Here is a 23749-nt window from a genome sequence, read left to right on the forward strand (position 1 = left end):
TGGATTATTTATCTATTTTGTGAAGTGACGATTGTAAGCCGACTCTTTATCCCTTTCTTATTCAGTACATGGGATGTGTAAATATTACCCCTCTTGCGACATGCCTACTATGGGGCTATGCCTCTAAGTCGTGCCCCGACACGTGGGAGATATAGCCGCATTGTGGGTGTTACACGTGGGGTGTGCTTGTTGGTGGTGGGGAGTATAAACTTTACTATTCTGTTTGGGAACTCCTATAATGTATGTAGCATGGAAGATACCGAGATCTCTTAGTTGTTACCTTGACAATGAAAGCATACCGCTCGAAATATTATTCATTCTCTATTTTAAAATTCGAGCTCTGGCACCTCTGCAAATCCCCGCTTCCCTCTGTGAAGGGCCTATCTATTTACTGTTATTGCAGAGTCATCCTCATCTTATAAAAAGCACTAGTTAGAGAGCACCACTATCATTTGTATGCATTGTTATTAATTTATATTGAGTATGATTGTGACTGGATCTCTTTTACCATGAATTACAATGTCTAGTCAGTCATTGATCTTCAGGGTGCTCTACATTTATGTTTTGCGGCCTCAGAAAGGGCTAGCAAGATACCATCTTGTTATATTATATCATGATTGTTTTGAGAGAAGTGTTGTCATCCGAGATTTATTAATATTGCGCGCTAGTTGATTATGCCACTAATATGAGTAAATGTGAGACCTAAATGTTATTGTGAACATGGTTAGTTCATAATCTATGCCAAAAACTTGAATGCTGGCTTTACATATTTGCAAACAACAAGATCAAAAAGAGTTTGTAAAAGTTTTTTCTTTATCACTTTCAGTTTGTCAACTGAATTGCTTGTGCACAAGCAATGGGTTAAGCTTGGGGGACTTGATACGTCTTTGTCATATCTATTTTTCCAAACTCTTTTGCCCTTGTTTTGGACTCTAACTTACAAGATTTGAATGGAACTAACCCGGACTGACGCTGTTTTTAGTAGAATTGCCATGGTGTTAATTTTGTGCAGAATACAAAGTTCTCGGAATGACCTGAAACTTCACGGAGATAAGTTCTGGAATTAATAAAAAAATATTGGCGAAAGAATCAACATAAGGGGGCCCACACCCTGTCCACAAGGGTGGGGGCGCACCCTCCGACCTTGTGGGCCCCCTGGACCTCCAGCGACCTCAACTCCAACTCCATATATTCTCTTTCGGGGAGAAAACAATCAAAGAGAAGGATTCATCACATTTTACGATACGGAGCCACCGCCAAGCCCTGTTCTCCCTCGGTAGGGCAGATCTGGAGTCCGATTCGGGCTCCGGAGAGGGGAATTTGTTGCCATCGTCATCATCAACTATCCTCCATCACCAATTTCTTGATGCTCACCGTGTGCGTGAGTAATTCCACTGTAGGCTTGCTGGACCGTGATGGGTTGGATGAGATTTACCATGTAATCGAGTTAGTCTTGTTAGGGTTTGATCCCAAGTATCCACTATGTTCTAAGATTGATGTTGCTATGACTTTGCTATGCCTAATGCTTGTCACTAGGGCTCGAGTGCCATGATTTCAGATATGAACCTATTATGTTTTCATGAATATATTTGTGTTCTTGATCCGATATTGCAAGTTATAGTCACCTACTACGTGTTGTGATCCGGCAACCCCGAAGTGACAATAGTCGGTACCACTCCCGGTGATGACCGTAGTTTGAGGAGTTCATGTATTCACTAAATGCTAATGCTTTGGTCTGGTACTCTATTAAAAGGAGGCCTTAATATCCCTTAGTTTCGAATAGGATCCCGCTGCCACGGGAGGGTAGGACAAAAGATGTCAGGCAAGTTCTTTTCCATAAGCACGTATGACAATATTCAGAATACATGCCTATAGTATATTGATGAACTGGAGATAGTTCTGTATAACCCTATGTTATAACCATTGCATGATGAATGCCATGCAACATAATTATCCATCATTGATCCATTGCCTACGAGTTTGTCATATTCAGGGTTCCGCAGACCCTTGAGAGGTTCGAACTCTGGGATGTGTGCGAAGAACTCGTCGTCCCAGCCTGCCTACCCACCGATTCCATGGCTTAGCTCGACGAACCCTACAGACAAGAGACACATCAGTTTACCCAGGTTCGGGCCACCTTGCGGTGTAAAACCCTACTTCTGCTTTGTGGTGGATTGGCCTCTAGGAGCTACAAATGAACTAGTACCAAGGTGCAACAGCCTTAGGAGGAGAGGTGTTCTTGTGCTCGATGAGCTGGTGGGTGAGGGGATGATATTGATGATCCGCCCCCCTCTACGGTGGTGGCTAAGTCCTATTTATAGTGGCCTTGGTCCTCTTCCCAAATGAAGGCAGGAAGGGATACCACAATGGCAAAATTTTAAGGAAGACAACTAGTACATGCTCTCCTGACAAAAGTAGTCTTCGTCTGCAAAAGCTCCGTGACGCCGTGGTGGGCTCCGCGATGACCTCCGTCCTGCTGTCTTGGCGGTCTTGGTCTTGTTGCATCGGAATGGAAACTTTTAGCCGATTCCTCGGGACTCCGCGCATGTTCTTTCCTCCTTAGAACCAAAGAGGAAACTGGTACACTGCGCACGCTGATGCCCGCCTGGCCTTGGTCATCATGGCTGACGTCATCCGAACCTCGCGAGGTGCACCTTGCGTAGATATCTCTGCTCCTAGGGAGCCAGCCTGGGGAAGCCGCCCCTAGGGAGGTCTTGAAGTCGTCCGCCTCGCGAGGCTTGGCCTGTCGCGACGGTCTTGAGTTGTTGATCCTGAAGTTGGGCCGTACCAGGCCGTCGATGGAGCCACGTCATGGGCTGCAGGTAGGCAAGTCTAGGTACTCCCATTCCCAGAACACCAGCAGTAGCCCCCAGGCCCAAGGCGCGCTTGGACTTGTCTTTGACGCGAAGCCAAAGGGCAAGTGCGGAGCACTGTAGGCCCTAACCGCCTGCGGACTTGGCCGACGCATGACGATTGATGGGACGTGGGCGCCTCCGCTTCCCCACGCTGCCTCGGCAACTGTTCGACTTAATGAGACCCTGCTGCATGCAAAGAGACCATCATTGCGTGAGATCATGGAGGCCAGTGGTTAGCATCCCTCCGGCTATAAATAAGGAGAGGGGCGGAGCCCCCTTGGCTCATCTCTGTCTTCTCGCGGCCTGCTTCTTCCTCCCCCTCTCTGCCTTGCCATCTTGCTGTAGCTCCCATGACACCGATCAGGAGGTTCTCTGCGGTGGAAAAGGGGAAGGCCCCTCGAGAGGAGCCCGAACCGCTTCCGCCGAAGAAGAGGTTCAGCCGCCCTCGCAATGCCGGTGAAAGGCAGGAGGTGACACGGCCTTGGTGCGAGTGGCCACCGACTGGCTTTGTGCTCGCTCTGTACGCCCCCATTGGGCTCCGAAGAGGGCGGCAGCGCCCATGGCCGCGTGGGCCGCGGCCACGGTGGCTAGGCCGGGGTTACACAGCCAGCTGGCCCGCGAACCCACGCCGAGAGCTCCTCGCGCGAGTTCGTGGTGTGGGCATCAATGCCGCGCCGCACGTCGATCTGGCTCCCACAGTTCTTCGCTGAGGAGATGCCGCCGAGGGGGTGCTCAAGCTATTGCTGCAGCACGTCGGGCGCTGCATGTTGGCCACGTGAGCGGAGGTCGAGGCCGTCCCCCGGGCGGCATCTTGATGACCCGAGGATGGGGCGAGGTCACCCGTGCCTGCCGCGCGGATGAGGCCCTCGCCATCCACTTTGAGTACGATGGCGCCTCCACACTGTTCTTCAAGGTCTTCGATGAGGAGGGCCGCCGCTTGGAGTGCTGCCCTAGAGGAAGTGGCCTGCGTGGCGCGGCCGTGGGCATGGAGCCAGCCTCCGGTCCCGCCGAAAGCTCCTCCGGCAGGAGTGACGACTCCTGGGAGTACAGCAGCTCGCCCGAGCCTAGCGATTCTCCGGAGTCCACCGACGATATCTACGTGCCTCCGAGCTCACGTCGCGCCCGGAGCGCGGCCATGGCGGCCACTCGGCGTCATCGATGATGCCCAGCAGCTAGGGTCCCTTGAAGCTTGCTTCTTTCATTTTCCTGCGCAAAAATCATGACAAACCCCGTGGGGGTATGTAAAAAACTGTATTTCTTTTTCTCTGAAGTTTATTACTCCTAGTATAAGGTTGTGGCTTTGTATCTTGCTTTGGTATCGTTCCCCCTTTTCGTTCTCGCGGTAGCTTTGCGCTCTACACCGACAGGTCCCAGTCCCCAAGCAGGCTTCAACTGTCGCTGGTATGCCAGGTCGTGATTCTGTGGTCAAGGCCAGGAGGTGAGCAGCCCGAGGTCTGGGTAGAGCTCCTGAGGCGCGATGCTCAAGAGGTCCCCTTTGGCGTGCAAGCAACTTCCTGGAGGCCGAACAGGAAAGTGGCGTTGCTGGAGCGAGATTGTGAGAGTCAAAATTCCGGACGACGGGTTCATGCTGATATGTATAGGTCACTTATCTTTATGGGCCTACAGTGATTCCTTTGTGTAGTGCCTAGTTGGGACTTAGTGGTGATGCTTTTAGGTAGGGCTCCTGCCAGCCTCCCATTCCCTCGCTCATCTGAGTGCTCTACGTCCTCGGGTCCCGACCCTCGAGCGAGGCTCAGCCGCCGCTGGTATGCCAGGTCGCGATGCCGTGGTCAAGGCCAGGGGGTGAGGGCTGGAGAGTCAGAAGGAGCTCCTGAGGCATGGTGCTCAGGAGCCCCCTTTAACGTGCAAGCGAATCGCGTGAAAAAGGGACGGTCGGCGGGGCTGCCTGTAGCCAAGCTCTAGGGATTCCTGCGGGTTAATCCAAGAAGAGAGTGCTGCTCACGCCTGCTACCCTGCCGCTGAACTTTTTGCAAGAACATGAAGGCACTGAGGATCTGGTGAGGTGACATGCGCGGTGCTGGCCGTGAGCCAGAGCTCGATCTCTCAAGTTTGCCAGCGTTGCAGGGATGGACCCGAGCACAAGCGCCGTGCCAGCATGTGTAGCCCAGTTGCAGAATGAATAAGAGGCTGGTCAGCAAGGCGGGAGCCCACAAAGGGCGATAAATGTCAGGAAAGCGGGTGATAACATAAATAATCTCATGAAAAGAGATAAACCAGATCTAATAGATGTGAAGAAGGGTACATGCCACAGGGACAGACCCACGCGGCCTGGGGATGATGCAGCCCGAGGGGCCCTCCCTGCTGAACGACTAGAAGATGCAAGAACGATACATGTCGCTGGGAAAGACCCACGCTACTTGGGGATATAGCGGCCCGAGGGGCGCCCCCAACTAAATAAACCAGAAAAACGTCACCTGGCACCATTGCTGAAGAGGTATTGAAGTAGATGAAGACGCATGCCGAAGAAACCGCTCCTCACGAGCCACCTGGGTCCTAAACCTCGGGGGGCCTCTGGAGGCTCAGGGGGCTCGGGAAGAACCGTCACCATCTCTACCAGGACCGCCTGGTTCCAGGCCTCCCGAGGCACCATGATGCTTCGCATGTAGCGCTGAGATGCAACAGCCACATTTGGCAAGCCAAAGGGCATGCGAACGTAGCTGTGAGGGGGGCCATCGCACCGGCCGACACGAGATGGCTCGTAGAACCGCTGAGAGGCGACCCTGTTGAGTCCTAGGATATTGAGGCAGACGCGCAGCTCGCTGTCCTCGCCAGGACAGGGAGCCGCACCTAGTGGCGGGCGACGGTCGCCGCGCATGGCTCCTGCCTCCTGAAGCTCCTCGGTTGCTTTGGTGATGAACTCCCGAGCACTCAGCGTCCCATGCCTTGAGCCCTCCTAGCGGAAACATGCGCTGAAGCACGCCTCCACGTGGCGCCCGAGCGCCTCCCTCATGACATTGGCTATGTCAGAGGCCCTCCAGAAGAGAGCCCCCGAGCCTAGCCCGAGGGGGCGCCGGGCGCGCCTTCCTTTGCCATGGAGGGAGGCGCCCCATCCGTGGGCGCATGTCCTAAGGTAGTGCTGCCGGATGCCCCGCTCCCCTGAGGTTCCTGGTGGAGCTACTACTTCTTCTTCTTGGGGATTCGAGCCTTGGGAGGGTAGATGGCGCCTTCATCATCGGGGTTCTTGACAGCCGCCACCTTGTAGGCGCGCTCGAGGGAGCACACAACGTCCTTCTCCTCGCAAGCGACCGAGATGATGTCGCAGCTTCCTGGCATCTTGAGGACATTGTAGCCATGATGAGTCATTGCCATGAACTTGGCCAGGGCTGGGTACCCAAGGATGTCGTTGTATGGAAGGCGGATGTGGGCGTCATTGAAGTTGATGAGCTCCGTGCGGTAGTTGTCGCACTGCCTGAAAGTGACAGCGAGGCGGATCTTCCCTACCGGAGTGGTGGAGCCATCCGTCACTCCTGAGAAGGGTTTGGTGAGCTGCAGCTGGTCATAGGACACCTGGGGTTGGTCAAATGTTTCGATAGACAGAACATTGAGCCCCGCACCGCCATCGATGAGGGTTTTGGTGACAAGGACGTTGCTGATGACGGGTGAGCAGAGCATCGGGAGGGAGCCGGTAGTTGCCGCACACTTGAGCTAGTCAGACGAGCTGAAGGTGATGGTACACTGGGACCACCTGAGCGGATGCATAGCCTCGAGCTTGGGAGGGGCCGCATTCACCTCGCGGTCAAACTGCTTGAAATCGCGATGAGAGGCTGGGGCCTGGGCACCGCCCAGGATGAAGCCTATGGCACGAGGTTCCTGGAAGCCCCCAGCCCCCTCGTCTTGGTGGTGATCGTCATTCCTTCTTGGCGCTGGTGGTAGCGGAGGGAGGCCAGCGTTGCCCTGAGGATGATCCTCACGAGGCTGGTCTCTCCAGGCGCCCTCGCGAGGCTGGCCCTGCCAGCATTCCTCACGAGGCTGATCGCTCCACTCCTGGCGAGGGTCGCGGTTGTCCCAGCGTCCTCTGCTTCGGCCTCCTCGGCGGCCAGAGCCCCACTCGCTGCGCTCGGGGCGACGACCAAGGCGCCCATCACGGATGGCCCTGAGCTCCTGACAGTCATTGGTGTTGTGGCTGTGCATGTTGTGGAAGACGCAGAATGGGCAACTGCTCTTGGATAACTCTGGGTGATCATAGGCGCGCTTCATCTCAGGTTCAGCCGCGAGCACGACTGCCCCCTTGCGCTTCACGTCCTTGGCCTTGGCCTTCTTGTCCTCCGGGTCAGTCTCTGGGAGCTCAAGGAGGGAGAGGCTTCCTTCCTCAGCTCTCGTGCACCTGGTTGGAATGTTGAACATCTACAGAGCTGTGCACAGGTCCTCATGTATGGTGAGCTCTTCCTTCATCTTGACGTCATGGACACCATCAGTGAATGCGGAGATGATGGCCTCGTTCGACACATTGGGGATCTTGAGATGAACGTTGTTTAAGCATTGGATGTACTTCTACATGGTCTCCCCTGGCAGCTGCTTCATGCGCCGCAGGTCACCGGCGGTAGGGGGGCGGTAGCTAGTACCCTGGAAGTTGGTGACGAAACGCTCGCGCATCTCGCCCCAGGAGGATATCGATCCCGTGGGAAGGTCTAGGGAGCCAAGAACGTGCCCCATCCTTGAGGGCCATGGGAAACCAGTTCGCCATAACTTTCTCATCTCCGTTGGCCACCTTGATGCTTAGCTCGTAGAGCTGCAAGAACTCAGTAGGGTCGGGGGCGTCATAGCGTGGAGGCAGGTCGGGCTTGAACTTCCCTGGCCAGACGATGCTTGGTAGCTCTAGAGTGAAGGCGTGATAGCCCACTGTGGTCACAGGCGCTCGTCGTGGGTGTGGAGCTTGATCTTGGGGCTGCGCGCCACCACGGCAGGTGGCGTGTGGTCCTGACGTGGCGGTGTTGGGAGCGCACACGCCTCTGCTTGTGGCCGCTGGACCACCTGGCAGCTTTCTTCTTCCCACGCAGGCGCCCTGCATGGTGGGTCACTCCTAGGGGCCTCATTCCTTAGCTAGATGGTGGCATCTTGACGGGGAGGTGAAAGAGGCGCTCTATGGGCTACATCACTCGCAGCAGGCGGCTGGTGAGGCAGCGGGAGAGACGGTGCAGGAGATCCCCCGGCGGCGCTGATGAGCTCGGCGATGCGGTCCTGCCAATCTTCGTAGAGGTCTTCGACGGGGCGATAGCGCAGGAGCTCGCACGCCATGAGCAATGCAGCCTGCGCGTTCGCTGGGTCGTGACGAGCATGAGACAACGAACCGGCGAGGGTCAACAACGGTGTGGCGGTGCGCCCATCACGCCGCACGGAGGGGTGCAGTGACGAAGCTTGCTGCTCGTGCCCCGCAGGCCGATGGCGGCGTTGTCGGCGGGCGATGGGGAACAACGGGGAGGACCGCCAGCAGGTGCCGTCTGGGTGAAGCGATTGGTGAGGTCGGCCCGACGCTCAGCACGGGATCGACGGGCGTCATCCATAGAAGCGGTACAACAGTGGCGAATCGGTCGGTGGAAGAGAGGCTCCAACGCACTCCTATCTAGCGCCCCAAATGTCGGATTCGGGGTTCCACTGACCCTTGAGAGGTTGGAACTCTAGGGTGCGTGCAAAGAACCCATCCTCCCCAGTCTGCCTGCCCACTAATTCCATGGCCTAGCTCGACGAACCCTACGGACAAGAGACATAGTAGTTTACCAAGGTTCGGGCCACCTTGCGGTGTAAAACCCTACTATTGCTTTGTGGTGGATTGGCCTCGAGGGGCTACGAATGAACTAGTACCAAGGTGAAACAGCCTCAGGAGGAGAGGTGTTCTTGTGCTCGTTGAGCTGGTGGGTGAGAGGATGATCTTGATGATCCGTCCCCCTCTACGGTGGTGGCTAAGTCCTATTTATACTGGCCTTGGTCCTCTTCCCAAATGAAGGCGGGAAGGGATACCACAACGGCCAAATTTGAAGGGAGACAACTAGTACATGCTATCCTGACAAAAGTAGACTTCGTCTCCAAAAGCCTCTGGCCGTGACACCGTGGTGGGCTCTGCGATGACCTCTATCCTGCTGTCCTAGCGGTCTTGGTCTTGTTGCACCAGAATGGAAACCTTTAGCCGATTCCTCGGGACTCTGCGCGTTCGCTTTCCTCCTCAGCACCAAAGAGGAAACTGGTACACTGTGCATGCCGGCTCCCGCCTAGCCTTGGTCTTCATGGCTCACATCATCTGAACATCGTGAGGTGCACCTTGCATAGATATCTCCGCTCCTAGGGAGCCAGCCCGGGTCAGCCACCCCAGGGAGGTCTTGGTGTCGTCCGCCTCGTGAGTCTTAGCCCCTCGCGAGGGTCTTGAGTTGTTGATCTTGAAGCTAGGCCATACGGACCATCGATGGAGCCATGTCATGGGCCACAGGCAGGCAAGTCTAGGTACCCCCGTTCCCAGAATGCCGACAGAGTTTGTTTCATATTGGTCTTTTCTCCATTACTTTTCTATTGCCACTGTTACGATTGCTACACTACTGCTACTGTTACTTTTGCCACTGTTACTGAGGGAGTCCTGGATTAGGGGGTATCCGGATAGCCGGATTATATCCTTTGGCCGGACTGTTGGACTATGAAGATACAAGATTGAAGACTTCGTCTTGTGTCCGGATGGGACTCTCCTTGGCGTGGAAGGCAAGCTTGGCAATACGGATATATAGATCTCCTTCCTTGTAACCGACTCTGTGTAACCCTAGCCCCCTCCGGTGTCTATATAAACCGGAGGGTTTTAGTCATAGGACAACATACAATCATACCATAGGCTAGCTTCGAGGGTTTACCCTCTCTGATCTCATGGTAGATCTACTCTTGTACTACTCATATTATCAAGAATAATCAAGAAGCACATAGGGTTTTATCTACATCAAGAGTGCCCAAACCTGGGTAAAACATCGTGTCCCCTGCCTCCTGATACCATCCGCCCTAGATGCACAGTTCGGGACCCACTACCCGAGATCCGCCGGTTTTGACACCGACATTGGTGCTTTCATTGAGAGTTCCTCTGTGTCGTCACTGTTAGGCTTGATGGCTCCTTCGATCATCGATAGCGATGCAGTCCAGGGTGAGACTTTTCTCCCCGGACAGATCTTTGTATTCGGCAGCTTCGCACTGTGGGCTAACTCGCTTCGCCATCTGGAGCAGATCGAGAGTTACGCCCCTGGCCACCAGGTCAGGTTTGGAAGCTTAAACTACACGGCCGACATCCACGGAGACTTGATCTTCGACGGATTCGAGCCCCTGCCGAGTGCGCCGCACGGTCACGATGAGCATGATTTAGCTCTACCATCGGACAGTGTTCAGGAGACCGCACCGGCAACCGCTCCGGCCCTCAATTCAGAGCCAATTGCACCATCCATGGACGGGTGGATAGACCCCGCCAGGGAGGCCGTATTCTCAGCGGCGATCTAGCTGAGTATCGACCTTACCCTTCACGGGAGTCATGACGCCGAACTACCGGATTCTTCCCCGGCCACGGACTCTGAACCGCCTGCGCCCGTGCCTATGGAATCCGACTGGGCGCCGACCATGGAGTTCACCTTCGCGGATATCTTTCAGCACTCGCCCTTCGGTGACATACTGAACTCTTTAAGGTCTCTCTCCCAGCCAGGAGAGTCCTGGACGAACTATGTTCGGCAGGATTGGGATGCGGATTACGAAGAAATTCGCCACCCACCCACCACCCATTTAGTAGCCACTGTCGACAATTTGACTGACATGCTCGACTTCGACTCTGAAGACATCGACGGCATGGACGATGATGCGGGAGATGAAGAGGAACCACTGCCCACAGGGCACTGGACAGCCACCTCATCATATGATATATACATGGTGGACACACCCAAAAAAGGCAATGGCGACGAGACAGCTGAGGATGACCCCTCCAAGAAGCAACCCAAGCGCCAACGTCAGCGGCGCCGCTCTATGTCTTGCCAAAGCAAAAGAGGTGACACCGGCACAGGAGATAATAGCACTCCGGACAGTGCCGAAGACGACAACAATCCCCTCCAGCAAGATTTAGAGCAGGAGGATGGAGAAGCCAACCCTCCCGAGAGAGCGGCAGATGGAGAGGTGGAGGATGATAATTAGATGCCTCCCTCCGAAGACGAGGCAAGCCTCGACGACGACGAATTTGTTGTGCCGAAGGATCCCGCCGAGCAAGAGTGCTTCAAGCGCCAGCTTAAAGCCACGGCAAATAGCCTTAAGAAAAAGCAGCAGCAGCTTCAAGATGATCAAGATTTGCTAGCTGACAGATGGACTGAAGTCCTTGCAGCCGAGGAATATGAACTCGAAGGCCCCTCCAAGACTTACCCAAAGCGCAGGTTGCTACCCCGACTGGAGGAGGAAGCATTAAAACCTACATCTCCAACATATGACGCGGCTGATCGGCCACCTCGTGGCCGCGAAAGAGAGGCATTTCAGCCAAAAACTCAGCCCGCACCCCGACGCCACGCAAATAAAAATGACAAGGCATGGGGAAACACGCTAGACCTGCGACACGTATTGGAGGACAAAGCAAAACATGCAAGATCGATCTACAGATCACGAGGGTGTGCCACTACGCGAGACGATAACCGTCACGCCGGATACAGTAAAAGTAAATCCGGCCGGGCCAAACACAACAGATAAGACTCATTCGAGCTGCGTCGTGACATAGCCCACTACGGAGGCGCCACGCACCCCATATGCTTCACAGACGAAGTAATGGATCACCAAATCCCAGAGGGTTTCAAATCCGTAAATATCGAGTCATACGACGGCACAACAGATACTGCGGTATGGATCGAGGACTTCCTCCTGCACATCCACATGGCCCGCAGTGACGATCTACAGCCATCAAATACCTCCCACTCAAGCTCAAAGGACCAGCTCGGCATTTGCTCAACAGCCTGCCAGCAGAATGCATTGGCTGTTGGGAAGATCTGGAAGCCGCATTCCTCGACAACTTCCAGGGCACTTATGTGTGACCACCAGATGCCGATGACTTAAGCCACATAATTCAGCAGCCAGAGGAATCGGCCAGGAAAATCTGGACACGATTCCTGACAAAGAAAAATCAAATTGTCGACTGTCCGGATGCAGAGGCCCTAGTAGCTTTTAAGCACAACATCCGTGACGAGTGGCTCGCCCGGCACCTTGGCCAGGAAAAGCCGAAATCTATGGCAGCCCTCACGACACTCATGACCCGCTTTTGCGCGGGAGAAGATAGCTGGCTGGCTCACAGCAATAACATATGAAAGAACCATGGTACTTCAGATACCAAGGATAGCAATGGAAGGCCACGTCGCAACAAACATAAGCGCCGCGTCAATAGAGACAATACCGAGGATACGACGGTCAATGCCGGATTCAGAGGCTCTAAACCCGGTCAGCGGAAAAAGCCATTCAAAAGAAGCACTCCAGGCCTGTCCAGTTTGGACCGTATACTCAATCGCTCGTGCCAAATACACGGCACCCCCGACAAGCTAGCCAAGCACACCAACAGGGATTGTTTGGTGTTCAAGCAGGTCGGCAAGTTAAACGCCAAAAACAAAGATAAGGGGCTACATAGCGATGACAAGGAGGAGCCCCGGCCGCCGAACACCGGAGGACAGAAGAGGTTCCCCCCACAAGTGCAGACGGTGAACATGATATACGCAACCCACATCCCCAAGAGGGAGCGGAAGCGTGCGTTAAGGGATGTATATGCGTTGGAGCCAGTCGCCCCAAAGTTCAACCCATGGTCCTCCTGTCCGATCACCTTCGATCGCAGGGACCATCCCACTAGTATCTGTCATGGCGGATTCGCCGCACTAGTCCTAGACCCAATCATCGACGGATTTCACCTCACTCGATTCCTTATGGATGGCGGCAGCAGCCTGAACCTGCTTTATCAGGACACAGTGCGCAAAATGGGTAGAGACCCCTCAAGGATCAAACCCACAAAAACAACCTTCAATGGCGTCATACCAGGTGTAGAGGCCCATTGCACAGGCTCGGTCACACTAGAAGTGGTACTCGGATCCCCGGACAACTTCCGAAGCGAGGAGTTAATCTTCGATATAGTCCCGTTCCGCAGAGGCTATCATGCACTGCTCGGGCGAACCGCATTTGCGAGATTCAACGCGGTACCGCACTATGCATATCTCAAGCTCAAGATGCCAGGACCACGGGGGGTCATCACAGTCAATCGACACACAGAGCGCTCTCTCCGCACGGAGGAGCACACTGGGGCCCTCGCAGCAGAAGCGCAAAGCAGCCTCTTAAGGCAATCCACCAGTTGGGCGATTAAAGACCCGGACACCTTCAAGCGCGCCCGGAGTAATCGGCAACAAGACTTCCTGGCACGTTCCGAGCTTGCATAGCAATGCGGCCCCCACCCCAGTACCAGCCAAACGGCGAAATCCGTGCCACACGTACATAAATACGCATTTAAAATACCATGGGCACAGGTGGGGAGAGGGGCACGACTACGGCACGCCCCAAGACGCGGCTCAACCGCACTAGGGGCTTCCCGCTTTGTTATTTTTCTCTCTCTCAGGACTTTAATCTCTGGAAACCCTGTCTGGCAGTACGATTGCCAGACACACGATGCAACAACCAAGGAGGCAGAAAGCTACGTCGCACCATGGAACTCCGAGGTGGTCTCTGATAATGAGTGAAATACTTGCTTTAAATACCATTCCTCAGGTTGCCCTTGGAGGGGACATGTCAAATAGTCCTACTTTTTGCTTATCGCACTACTTGTATCATTCTGCTTCGACGCACCTTTTTGAATAAACAATGCATAGCACTATACTCTTACCGCATTCTCTATTCCTTTATATATATATATATATGTTCATTCACAACATTCAGCACCCGTACACTCTGGTACGGCCAATACGCCAGGGGCTTAAGCGTACCCCATAATATGGTGTGAGAAGTCCGAACACTTTCGACAGTGCGGCACCCCGAACTTATAGCATTATATGCATCAGCTCCGAATCATGTCTTGGGTCAATAGTTTGGTTTGCCCGGCTCCCATGTTTTGGTAACTTACATTCCGCTATATCGTCTAAGGTAGCACTGGGAGAACTACTGCGATTGTGCCCCGGCTGATCTGGGCTAAGCATCTCAGTAGAGAAAGCTAAAACAGACTGTCATGATAAGGCGAGAGTTGGTCGCTGTTCGAAAGGTCTCGAGTCCCTAAAGACTTATGCCGCTTAGAGAGAGGAGTTGGCTTTGTCTGGCTTAAGGCGTGTATAGCGCCCCGTATTCGGCCTTCCGAATACTAGGGGCTTCGCCAAAATTTAAAATTGTAGACTTCTATGGTTAATTGAGAGTGATAAAGCATTATAGTCCGATTGCCTTGTTCGTTGTGCTGAGAACCTCCCTCGAAGGACCCAACAATGGGAAAAAGAGTGCTCAGATTTATCCCGAACACCCCAGCACTCGTGGCATGGGGGTTGAAGCCGACGACTGGCCATCTCTCAGATTTAACAAACAGCTGCACAGAAGGTAACATTTTAAATTCAAACAAGCGTTGCATAGCACATATGAACAAGTTTTCATAATACAGGATCACACGAGCAAGTTCATTCAAAAATTACATCCTTCGCACACTCGTCCGCCACAAGACGGGCACCCTTCAGGACACCCTCATAATACATCTCAGGGTGGCGATTCTCCTTGCCCTACGGCGGCCCCTCCTTCACCAGCTTCTTGGCATCCATCTTGGCCCAGTGCACCTTCGCACGGGCAAAGGCCCGGCGTGCACCTTCGATGCAGAAAGACCGCTTATGACCTCCAGCCGTGGGCAGGCATCTACAAGCCGCCTCACCAGGACGAAGTAGCTGTTGGGAAGGGAGTCGCCAGGCCACATCCGTACTATAAGGCCCCTCGTGGCCTGTTCGGCCGCCTTGTGCGGCTCAACCAGTTGCTTCAGCTGGTCGCTCATAGGCATCGGGTGTTCGGTCCCAGTATACTGAGACCAGAACAACTTCTCCGTCGAGCTTGCCTCCTCGGCTTGGTAATATTTAGTGGCATCCAACACGCCGCGGGGCAAATCTACGAATGCTCCTGGAGAGCTCCGGACCCGGGTAAGTAACAAGTAATTTACTTTCACATGCTTGCTTTGCATATTGAATGCCTTCCCCGCCGCTATCGTTCTCATCGCCTCAATTTCCTAGAGGGCCTTTTGGGCTTCAGCCTTGGCATGCTTTGTGCTCTCGAGGGGCGCAGCAAGCTCGGACTTCTTCACGAGAGCCTGGAGCTCTTGCTGCACCTCGCCCACCCGTGCCTCTTGTTTTTCCCGCTCGATGCACTCCTTGGCCGCTTTGTTTTCGGCCTCGGACAGCGCTTGCTTCAGGGTCGCCACTTCGGTCGTGGCCCCTGGCACATCCATGATGATCCTGTCATTTCGAAACCGCATCTTATATATATATATATATGGACAAGGCATTACTTACCTTTGTTCTCCCCGGGCTGCCTCTTGGCAAGGCCGAGCTCTTCCTCGGACCGCTCGAGTTTCTGCTTCAGTGCGGCGACCTCCGTAGTCAGTGCGGCAGAGGTCAGCAGCGAAGCGTGCATATGCATATAGACATACTTATATTAGACTCCTGCAGATATTATTTGATCCTCTATTCGGCTTTTCTTTGTGAACACCAAACAGAGCATCAGGGGCTACTGTCTATGCGGTAATATTTTCCTATATTTTAAATACTTACCTCAAAGCCTGTTAGAAGGATGGCACAGGCTTCAGTCAGTCCGCTCTTGGCAGACTGAACCTTCTTCATCACCGCACTCATAATAGTGCGGTGCTCTTCGTCGATGGAAGCGCCGCGAAGCGCTCCCAGCAGTTCGTCTGGTGCCTCTGGATGGACAGAGGTCACCGGCACTGATGGCTTGCCCCTCTTGGAAGAGGGCCGCCTACCCGAGTCCGAAACCATTGGAGGTTCCGGCGCGGTGTCCGGCTGAGGGCCGAACCTGGAGCCCCTGGGAGCCTTGCTCCCTTTGCTCCTGGAGTCCGGAAGGTCGCCTTGAGGCGCCTCCGGGACTGTCTCCCCCCGGCTCGGTGCCCCTTGAGACAATACCTCGGCATTGTCCGTAGGGCAAGGAGAGGAGGTGGTTGGAAGTGTATCACTATTCATGTCCGACAAGTCCAAGGAACCGTCCGACGATGATACGTCGATACGGGCTTGGGGCAGACTGCATAATCATATTCAACGTTAGGAGAAGCAGTGCAACAAAAGTATGCTATGAGTTACTCTGGTATCCGAATACTTACGACTTCGCCAGGGGCTTGGCCCTGAGCAACCACTCGTCTTCACCATCGGCGGCGGTTGTGGAACAGTCCGGAAGGAGAGTCCTTCCCTTCTTGGACCCTTCGGCCTCCCCGGTTTGGGCGGCCTTCCTTTTCTTGTCTCCCCCGGCTGGAGGGGGAGAGTCTTCATCTTCCTCCTCGTTTTGACGGGAGGAGTGCGTCTCGGAGTTATCAGACAATGAGTCTGATACCACATGGCGCCGGGAACTCTTTCAGGTTCCCTTGGCCATCTTCTTGGTCTTCTCCGGCACCTCATAAGGAGCCGGAGTCCGCGTCTCCGTCAGGAGAGCGTCCGCAGGGTCTTCGGGCAGAGGGGCCGGACAGTTAATCTGCTTCGATGCCTCCACCCAGTCCTGTCAAAGGCATGGGAGCTCAGACCCCGCACATGGTTAAGCTATGGGAAATAAATACCCTACCAGATGTATAGAACTTACCGGATTAGCAGGGCGCTTCGTCCTTAGCCCGCGGTCCTCGGTAAGAGAAGGAGGGACCTCGGTGCCCTTGAACAGCACCTTCCAGACGTCCTTATGCGTCGTGTCGAAGAGCTCGCTAGAGTCTGGTGCTGGGCCGAGTCGAACTCCCATAAGTTGAAATCCCGTTGTAGACAGGATCCGGCGGAAGAGCATGACCTGGATTATGTTGACAAGCTTAAGTTTCTTGCTTATCATGTTCCGGATACACTTCTGGAGTCCGTCCAGCTCGAGCGATGAACCCCAGGACATGCCCTTCTCCTTCCAGGAAGTGAGCCAAGTGGGGATTCCGGATCGAAACTCGGGGGCCGCCACCCAGTTGGTATCGCACGGCTCGGTGATGTAGAACCACCCCGATTGCCACCCCTTTATGGTCTCCATGAAGGAGCCCTCGAGCCACATAACATTGGGCATTTTTCCCACCATGTCCCCGCCACATTCCGCTTGTTGGCCGCCTACTACCTTCGGCTTGATATTGAAGGTCTTCAGCCACAGGCCGAAGTGGGGCCGGATGCGGAGGAAAGCCTCGCACACGACGATGAACGCCGAGATATTGAGGACGAAATTAGGGGCTAGATCATGAAAGTCCAGCCCATAATAGAACATAAGGCCGCGGACGAATGGATGGAGGGGAAACCCAGTCCGCGGACGAAGTGGGGGAGGAAAACCACCCTTTCGGGAGGTTCCGGGGTAGGGACGATCTGCCCTGCGACTGGTAGCCGGTGCGTGATATCCACGGCTAAGTATCCGGCCCCACATAGTTTTTTGATGTGTCCCTCCATGACCGAGGAGACCATCCACTTGCCTCCCGCTCCGACATATTTGGAGAGAGTTGAGGAGAAGGATGTGGACTTGGGGGCTGGAGCTCGAGTGCGCGAGAATGGATGAGCAAGGAGGAATAAGGCGTGGGTAGAAAAAGGTGGAACCATATTCCTTTATAAGGGAGGACGAAACTATGCGCCCCCACCAGCCTGGTAAAACTCGCTTATCCCCCAAGCGCCGTAATCGATGGCACGGTTGGGTTACCCACGTCCGTATTGATGGGAATCCCATAATAAGGGGACACGATCTCTGCTTCGACAAGAAGTGCCAAGGAAACCGCCTCGCGAAACACGCTAAGATAGGTTATGAAAAATGATTCGAATAAAGACCTGGCTGTGGTGTGATGTCACACTACGCGGTACGTTAGCATATTAGATTTGTGTAAATATTATTCCCTCTACGGTGGTATGTGGAACTTATTTTGCAGAGCCAGACACGATCCTCGTGTTCAAGATCTTCTATGAAGTATTCGAAGGAGGAACCCGCCTTGCAATGCCAAAGACAATCTGTGCACTGGACTTATCATCATTGAAGCCTGGTTCAGGGGCTACTAAGGGAGTTCTGGATTAGGGGGTATCTGGACAGCCGGATTATATCCTTTGGCCGGACTGTTGGACTATGAAGATACAAGATTGAAGACTTCGTCCCGTGTCCAGATGGGACTCTCCTTGGCGTGGAAGGCAAGGTTGGTAATACGCATATATAGATCTCCTTCCTTGTAACCGACTCTGTGTAACCCTAGCCCCTCCGATGTCTATATAAACTGGAGGGTTTTAGTCCGTAGGACAACATACAATCATACCATAGGCTAGCTTCGAGGGTTTAGCCTCTCTGATCTCGTGGTAGATCTACTCTTGTACTACTCATATTATCAAGAATAATCAAGCAAGACGTAGGGTTTTACCTCCATCAAGAGGGCCCGAACCAGGGTAAAACATCGTGTCCCCTGCCTCCTGTTACCATCCGCCCTAGACGCACAGTTCGGGACCCCCTACCCGAGATCCGCCGGTTTTGACACCGACAGTTACCGTTACTTCCATACTACTTTGTTACTGACTAAAAACTTTGTTGCAGATATCAAGTCTTTCAGGTGTGGTTGAATTGACAACTCAGCTACTAATACTTGAGAATATACTTTGGCTCCCCTTGTGTCAAATCAATAAATTTGGGTTGAATAATCTACCCTCGAAAACTGTTGTGATCCCCTATACTTGTGGGTTATCACGTGATGCGGCGCCTAACGGCGAGCAGAGCTTGCCGAGGGACCTGAGCAGAGGCCGGCACAGTGATATGTGGCAAATAAGACGAACTATGTGAGCGATGTCGGAGACATCAAGAACGAATCTGATTAGAGTTGCGTGTGTGATACATGGCATACAGTTGATCCGTCCGAGTTGTTTGTGGTGGAATAAGCCGTGTGTGTTGTGGGCAAATGCTAGCTGGTATATAACTGTTTGAGGTTGATGAACTCGTCGCCAACGGGTTACCTAGTGTGTTTCGTGTGCGATATGATATGCTCTGTCTACAGAACATCTATGCTTTGTGTATAGAAGAACAACATATATATACTTGTAACAGGACATGCTTGCAAGACCAAATTCAACATCCAGTTACGTTATGTAACAAATACAATAAATATTGCAATGTTCAAATTCAAAGATTACAAGGTTCAAACTATTCAGACACATAAAATTAATCTTCTTCAGAATCTTTTTCATGCATTATTTCTGCGGAGGATCAGCCACCGAGAAATCATATAGAACTCAAGATGTTGGAGTTCTTAGAATTGACGGGATGTCAGCCAAGTGTTCACCGTGAAGGGTATGTGCAGGAGGCAGCATGTCGAGATGCATAGGCTTTGAATGGAGCCCTGGTGGGAGCATTTGATGGCTCCATGGAGTTCAAAATCATGAACGACAGATAGCCGGCGTCAGTCGCGATTAAGAGGTGTGGCGTGCCATAGCATGCGCCACCGAGAGGCGAGGACCTGTGTACGGCAGCCATCCTTGGTGGGGAGAAGGAAGATGATCTCCCCAAGGATGGCATCTGGGAGATCACTGATGTGGTCCTCCCGATATTCTACGGGTTCCTCAGATCCATGGGGGTGAGGCCGCTTCTGCCCGCGCTGCCGGGTGCAGGATCTACAGCCGGCGGTGCCGCTGACCGTAGCCTCATATGTGTACATACCAATCTTGAAGGAAAAAAGCAGAAACATACATGTAGGACATTCAAAATCAGTTCTCAAGATCTGGAAGAAAAAAGGGCACAAACATATATGTAAGACATTCAAAGTCAATTCTCAAGATTTGGCTATGAATTATTAGCACACACGCTAACCCTAGTCGGATTATTAGCAAAAAAATCGTTTGTACAGAACAAATAATTAATCACTAACCATAGATACCATTCAAACAATCAATACACTACACAGATCTAACGAATCTTACTCTGATTTGATGGATTGGGTGAACATACCCAAGGGTTTCTGTTCCCAACAAAGGGGGGGGGGACTAACCGGTTTTCCATTGGAGTTGGAGTCATTGCCGAAGTAGCTATGGACTTCCGGCTCCGGCTGGGGAGGCACGACAACGGCGACGAAGTCAAGGTGACACTGCTGCCCGCGCGATACCTTGTCACCGGCCCCGGCGCGTCGCCACTCCTACCGATAGTGCGCTTCGGCAAAATACTAATACACTCCATGCGGCGGTGACAACTGTGGACGGGGTGTGCGGCCGCAGATCGGGAGCTCCATTAATATGGAGCAGTGGGAGCGAGGTGGTCGGCAGTCAAAGGACTGGCTCGCCTCCCAGTGAGCCTATGCAGCAAACTGCGGGCATGCCTACTGTCATTTCACACAGCTACTAGCATGCCCCATGGTGAGTGCGTAGTGAACACGCACATGCCTCCGCCTCCCGGTCTGCCTTGCCTGCTAGCATGCGTCTCGTCAACTCATGCATGCTCGTACGGCACACGGGACATGTGTGTGGCACGTATCGTATTGATTTTTTTCCTTTATGATGATTAATTCTGCTGCTTTATTGCTTAACCGAAGCACTGCATTTACATTTTGTTGGTCTAAAGCACACGGTATGAACAAAGAGTTTGTTTGCGATATTGGGTGATAATTATTTATAATTTCCTGTATGTAAGAAGATTATATCAAAACTTGTCTCAAATTTGAAAGAAAAATATCATAGTCTATTCGTGTCCATATGACACCACGATAAGTTTCATGAATTTCAACTTGGTTGTGGATTTGTTGGATTTTAAAATCAACATTCTAGATGTTAGAAATTTCTTGCATGGGGACTAAACATGCACCCAGGGACATGTACACATATGATTTTGCAATCCATTTTCATGCACTATCACGGGTCTAATGTAGATCAAATATTATTTTTGCACATTTAAATCCATGGGAAATCAATCAATGTATAAAAAAACATATAGATGTTATCTATTTTTTGCATTTTCAACACTAAACTCCATTGGTCGCATGTTTGCTGCAGAAAAAGTTTGACATGCATCTTTGGGCCACATGCACGCGGTGGTCCTAGGACACTCACTCGCGTGGGCCCGCGAGGTGGCCACCCAGCACTATGACATGCAATGAGAGAGGTTAATTTGACCAACAAGGATGGTCATTTTTAGTTTTTTGTTATATGTACGGTAGGAGTATATATATATTACGCATTGAAGAGGGTGGTTGGGGGAAATACTACACGTCATATAGGACACTCACTCGCGTGCGATGCTTCCACCGTGGGCCTGCGAGGTTGTCCTCCATCACATTGACCCAGCGAGGAGGTTTCTTTTTGGGTTGTGTTGCGGTTGTTGGAAATATGCCCTAGAGGCAATAATAAATGGGTTATTATTATATTTCCTTGTTCATGATAATCGTTTATTATCCATGCTATAATTGTATTGATAAGAAACTCAGATACATGTGTGGATACATAGACAACACCATGTCCCTAGTAAGCCTCTAGTTGACTAGCTCGTTGATCAATAGATGGTTACAGTTTCCTAACCATGGACATTGGATGTCGTTGATAACGGGATCACATCATTAGGAGAATGATGTGATGGACAAGACCCAATCCTAAGCATAGCACTAGATCGTGTAGTTCGTATGCTAAAGCTTTTCTAATGTCAAGTATCATTTCCTTAGACCATGAGATTGTGCAACTCCCGGATACCGTAGGAGTGCTTTGGGTGTGCCAAACGTCACAACGTAACTGGGTGGCTATAAAGGTACATTACAGGTATCTCTGAAATTGTCTGTTGGGTTGGCACGAATCGAGACTGGGATTTGTCACTCCATGTAAGCGGAGAGGTATCTCTGGGCCCAGTCGGTAGGACATCATCATAATGTGCACAATGTGATCAAGGAGTTGATCACGGGATGATGTGTTATGGAACTAGTAAAGAGACTTGCCGGTAACGAGATTGAACAAGGTATAGGGATACCGACGATCGAATCTCGGGCAAGTACAATACCGCTAGACAAAGGGAATTGTATACGGGATTGATTAAGTCCTTGACATCGTGGTTCATCCGATGAGATCATCGTGGAACATGTGGGATCCAACATGGGTATCCAGATCCCGCTGTTGGTTATTCACCGGAGAACGTCTCGGTCATGTCTGCATGCTTCCCGAACCCGTAGGGTCTACACACTTAAGGTTCGGTGACGCTAGGGTTGTAGAGATATTAGTATGCGGTAACCCGAATGTTGTTCGGAGTCCCGGATGAGATCCCGGACATCACGAGGAGTTCCGGAATGGTCCGGAGGTAAACAATTATATATAGGAAGTGCTATTTCGGCCATCGGGACAAGTTTCGGGGTCACCAGTATTGTACCGGGACCACCGGAATGGTCCCGGGGGTCCACCGGGTGGGGCCACCTGCCCCGGGGGGCCACATGGGCTGTAGGGGGTGTGCCTTGGCCTATATGGGCCAAGGGCACCAGCCCCAAGAGGCCCATGCGCCAAGAGAGAGAAAAAAAGGGAGAGGAAGGCACCTACGAGGTGCCTTGGGGAGGATGGACTCCTCCCCCCCTTGGCCGCACCCTTCCTTGGAGGAAGGGGCATGGGCTGCGCCTCCCCCCTCTCCCTTGGCCCTATATATAGTGGGGAAAAGGAGGAGCAACCATCCCTAAGGCCTGGCGCCTCCCTCTCCCTCCCGTGACACATCTCCCTCCTCCCGCAGCGCTTAGCGAAGCCCTGTTGGAATCCCGCTACTTCCACCATGCCGTCGTGCTGCTGGATCTCCATCAACCTCTCCCTCCTCCTTGCTGGATCAAGGCGTGGGAGACGTCTCCGTTCCGTACGTGTGTTAAACGTGGAGGTGCCGTCCGTTCGGCACTAGGATCATCGGTGATTTGAATCACGACGAGTACGACTCCATCAACCCCGTTCTCTTGAACGCTTCCGCGCGCGATCTACAAGGGTATGTAGATCCACTCCTCCCTCGTTGCTAGATGACTCCATAGATAGATCTTGGTGACACGTAGGAAAATTTTGAATTTATGCTACGTTCCCCAACAGTGGCATCATGAGCTAGGTCTATTGCGTAGATTCTATGCACGAGTAGAACACAAAGTAGTTGGGGCGTTGATTTTGTTCAATATGCTTGCCGTTACTAGTCTTATCTTGATTCGGCGGCATCGTGGGATGAAGCGGCCCGGACCAACCTTACACGTACTCTTACGTGAGACCGGTTCCACCGACAAACATGCACTAGTTGCATAAGGTGGCTGGCGGGTGTCTGTCTCTCCCACTTTAGTCGGATCGGATTCGATGAACAGGGTCCTTATGAAGGGTAAATAGCAATTGGCATATCACGTTGTGGTCTTTGCGTAGGTAAGAAACGTTCTTGCTAGAAACCCATAGCAGCCACGTAAAACATGCAAACAACAATTAGAGGACGTCTAACTTGTTTTTGCAGGGTATGCCATGTGATGTGATATGGCCAAAGGATGTGATGAATGATATATGTGATGTATGAGATTGATCATGTTCTTCTCAAGGGAATCACGACTTGCATGTAGATGACGTGACAACTTCATGAAGACACGATGATGGAGATCATGATGATGGAGATCATGGTGTCATGCCGGTGACAAGATGATCATGGAGCCCCGAAGATGGAGATCGAAGGAGCTATATGATATTGGCCATATCATGTCACTACTATATAATTGCATGTGATGTTTATTATGTTTATGCATCTTGTTTACTTATAACGACGGT

The sequence above is a fragment of the Triticum urartu genome, chromosome 4A (genome assembly GCF_056163025.1).
Source record: "Triticum urartu cultivar PI428250 chromosome 4A, HENAU_Tu73, whole genome shotgun sequence".
NCBI lineage: Eukaryota > Viridiplantae > Streptophyta > Magnoliopsida > Poales > Poaceae > Triticum > Triticum urartu.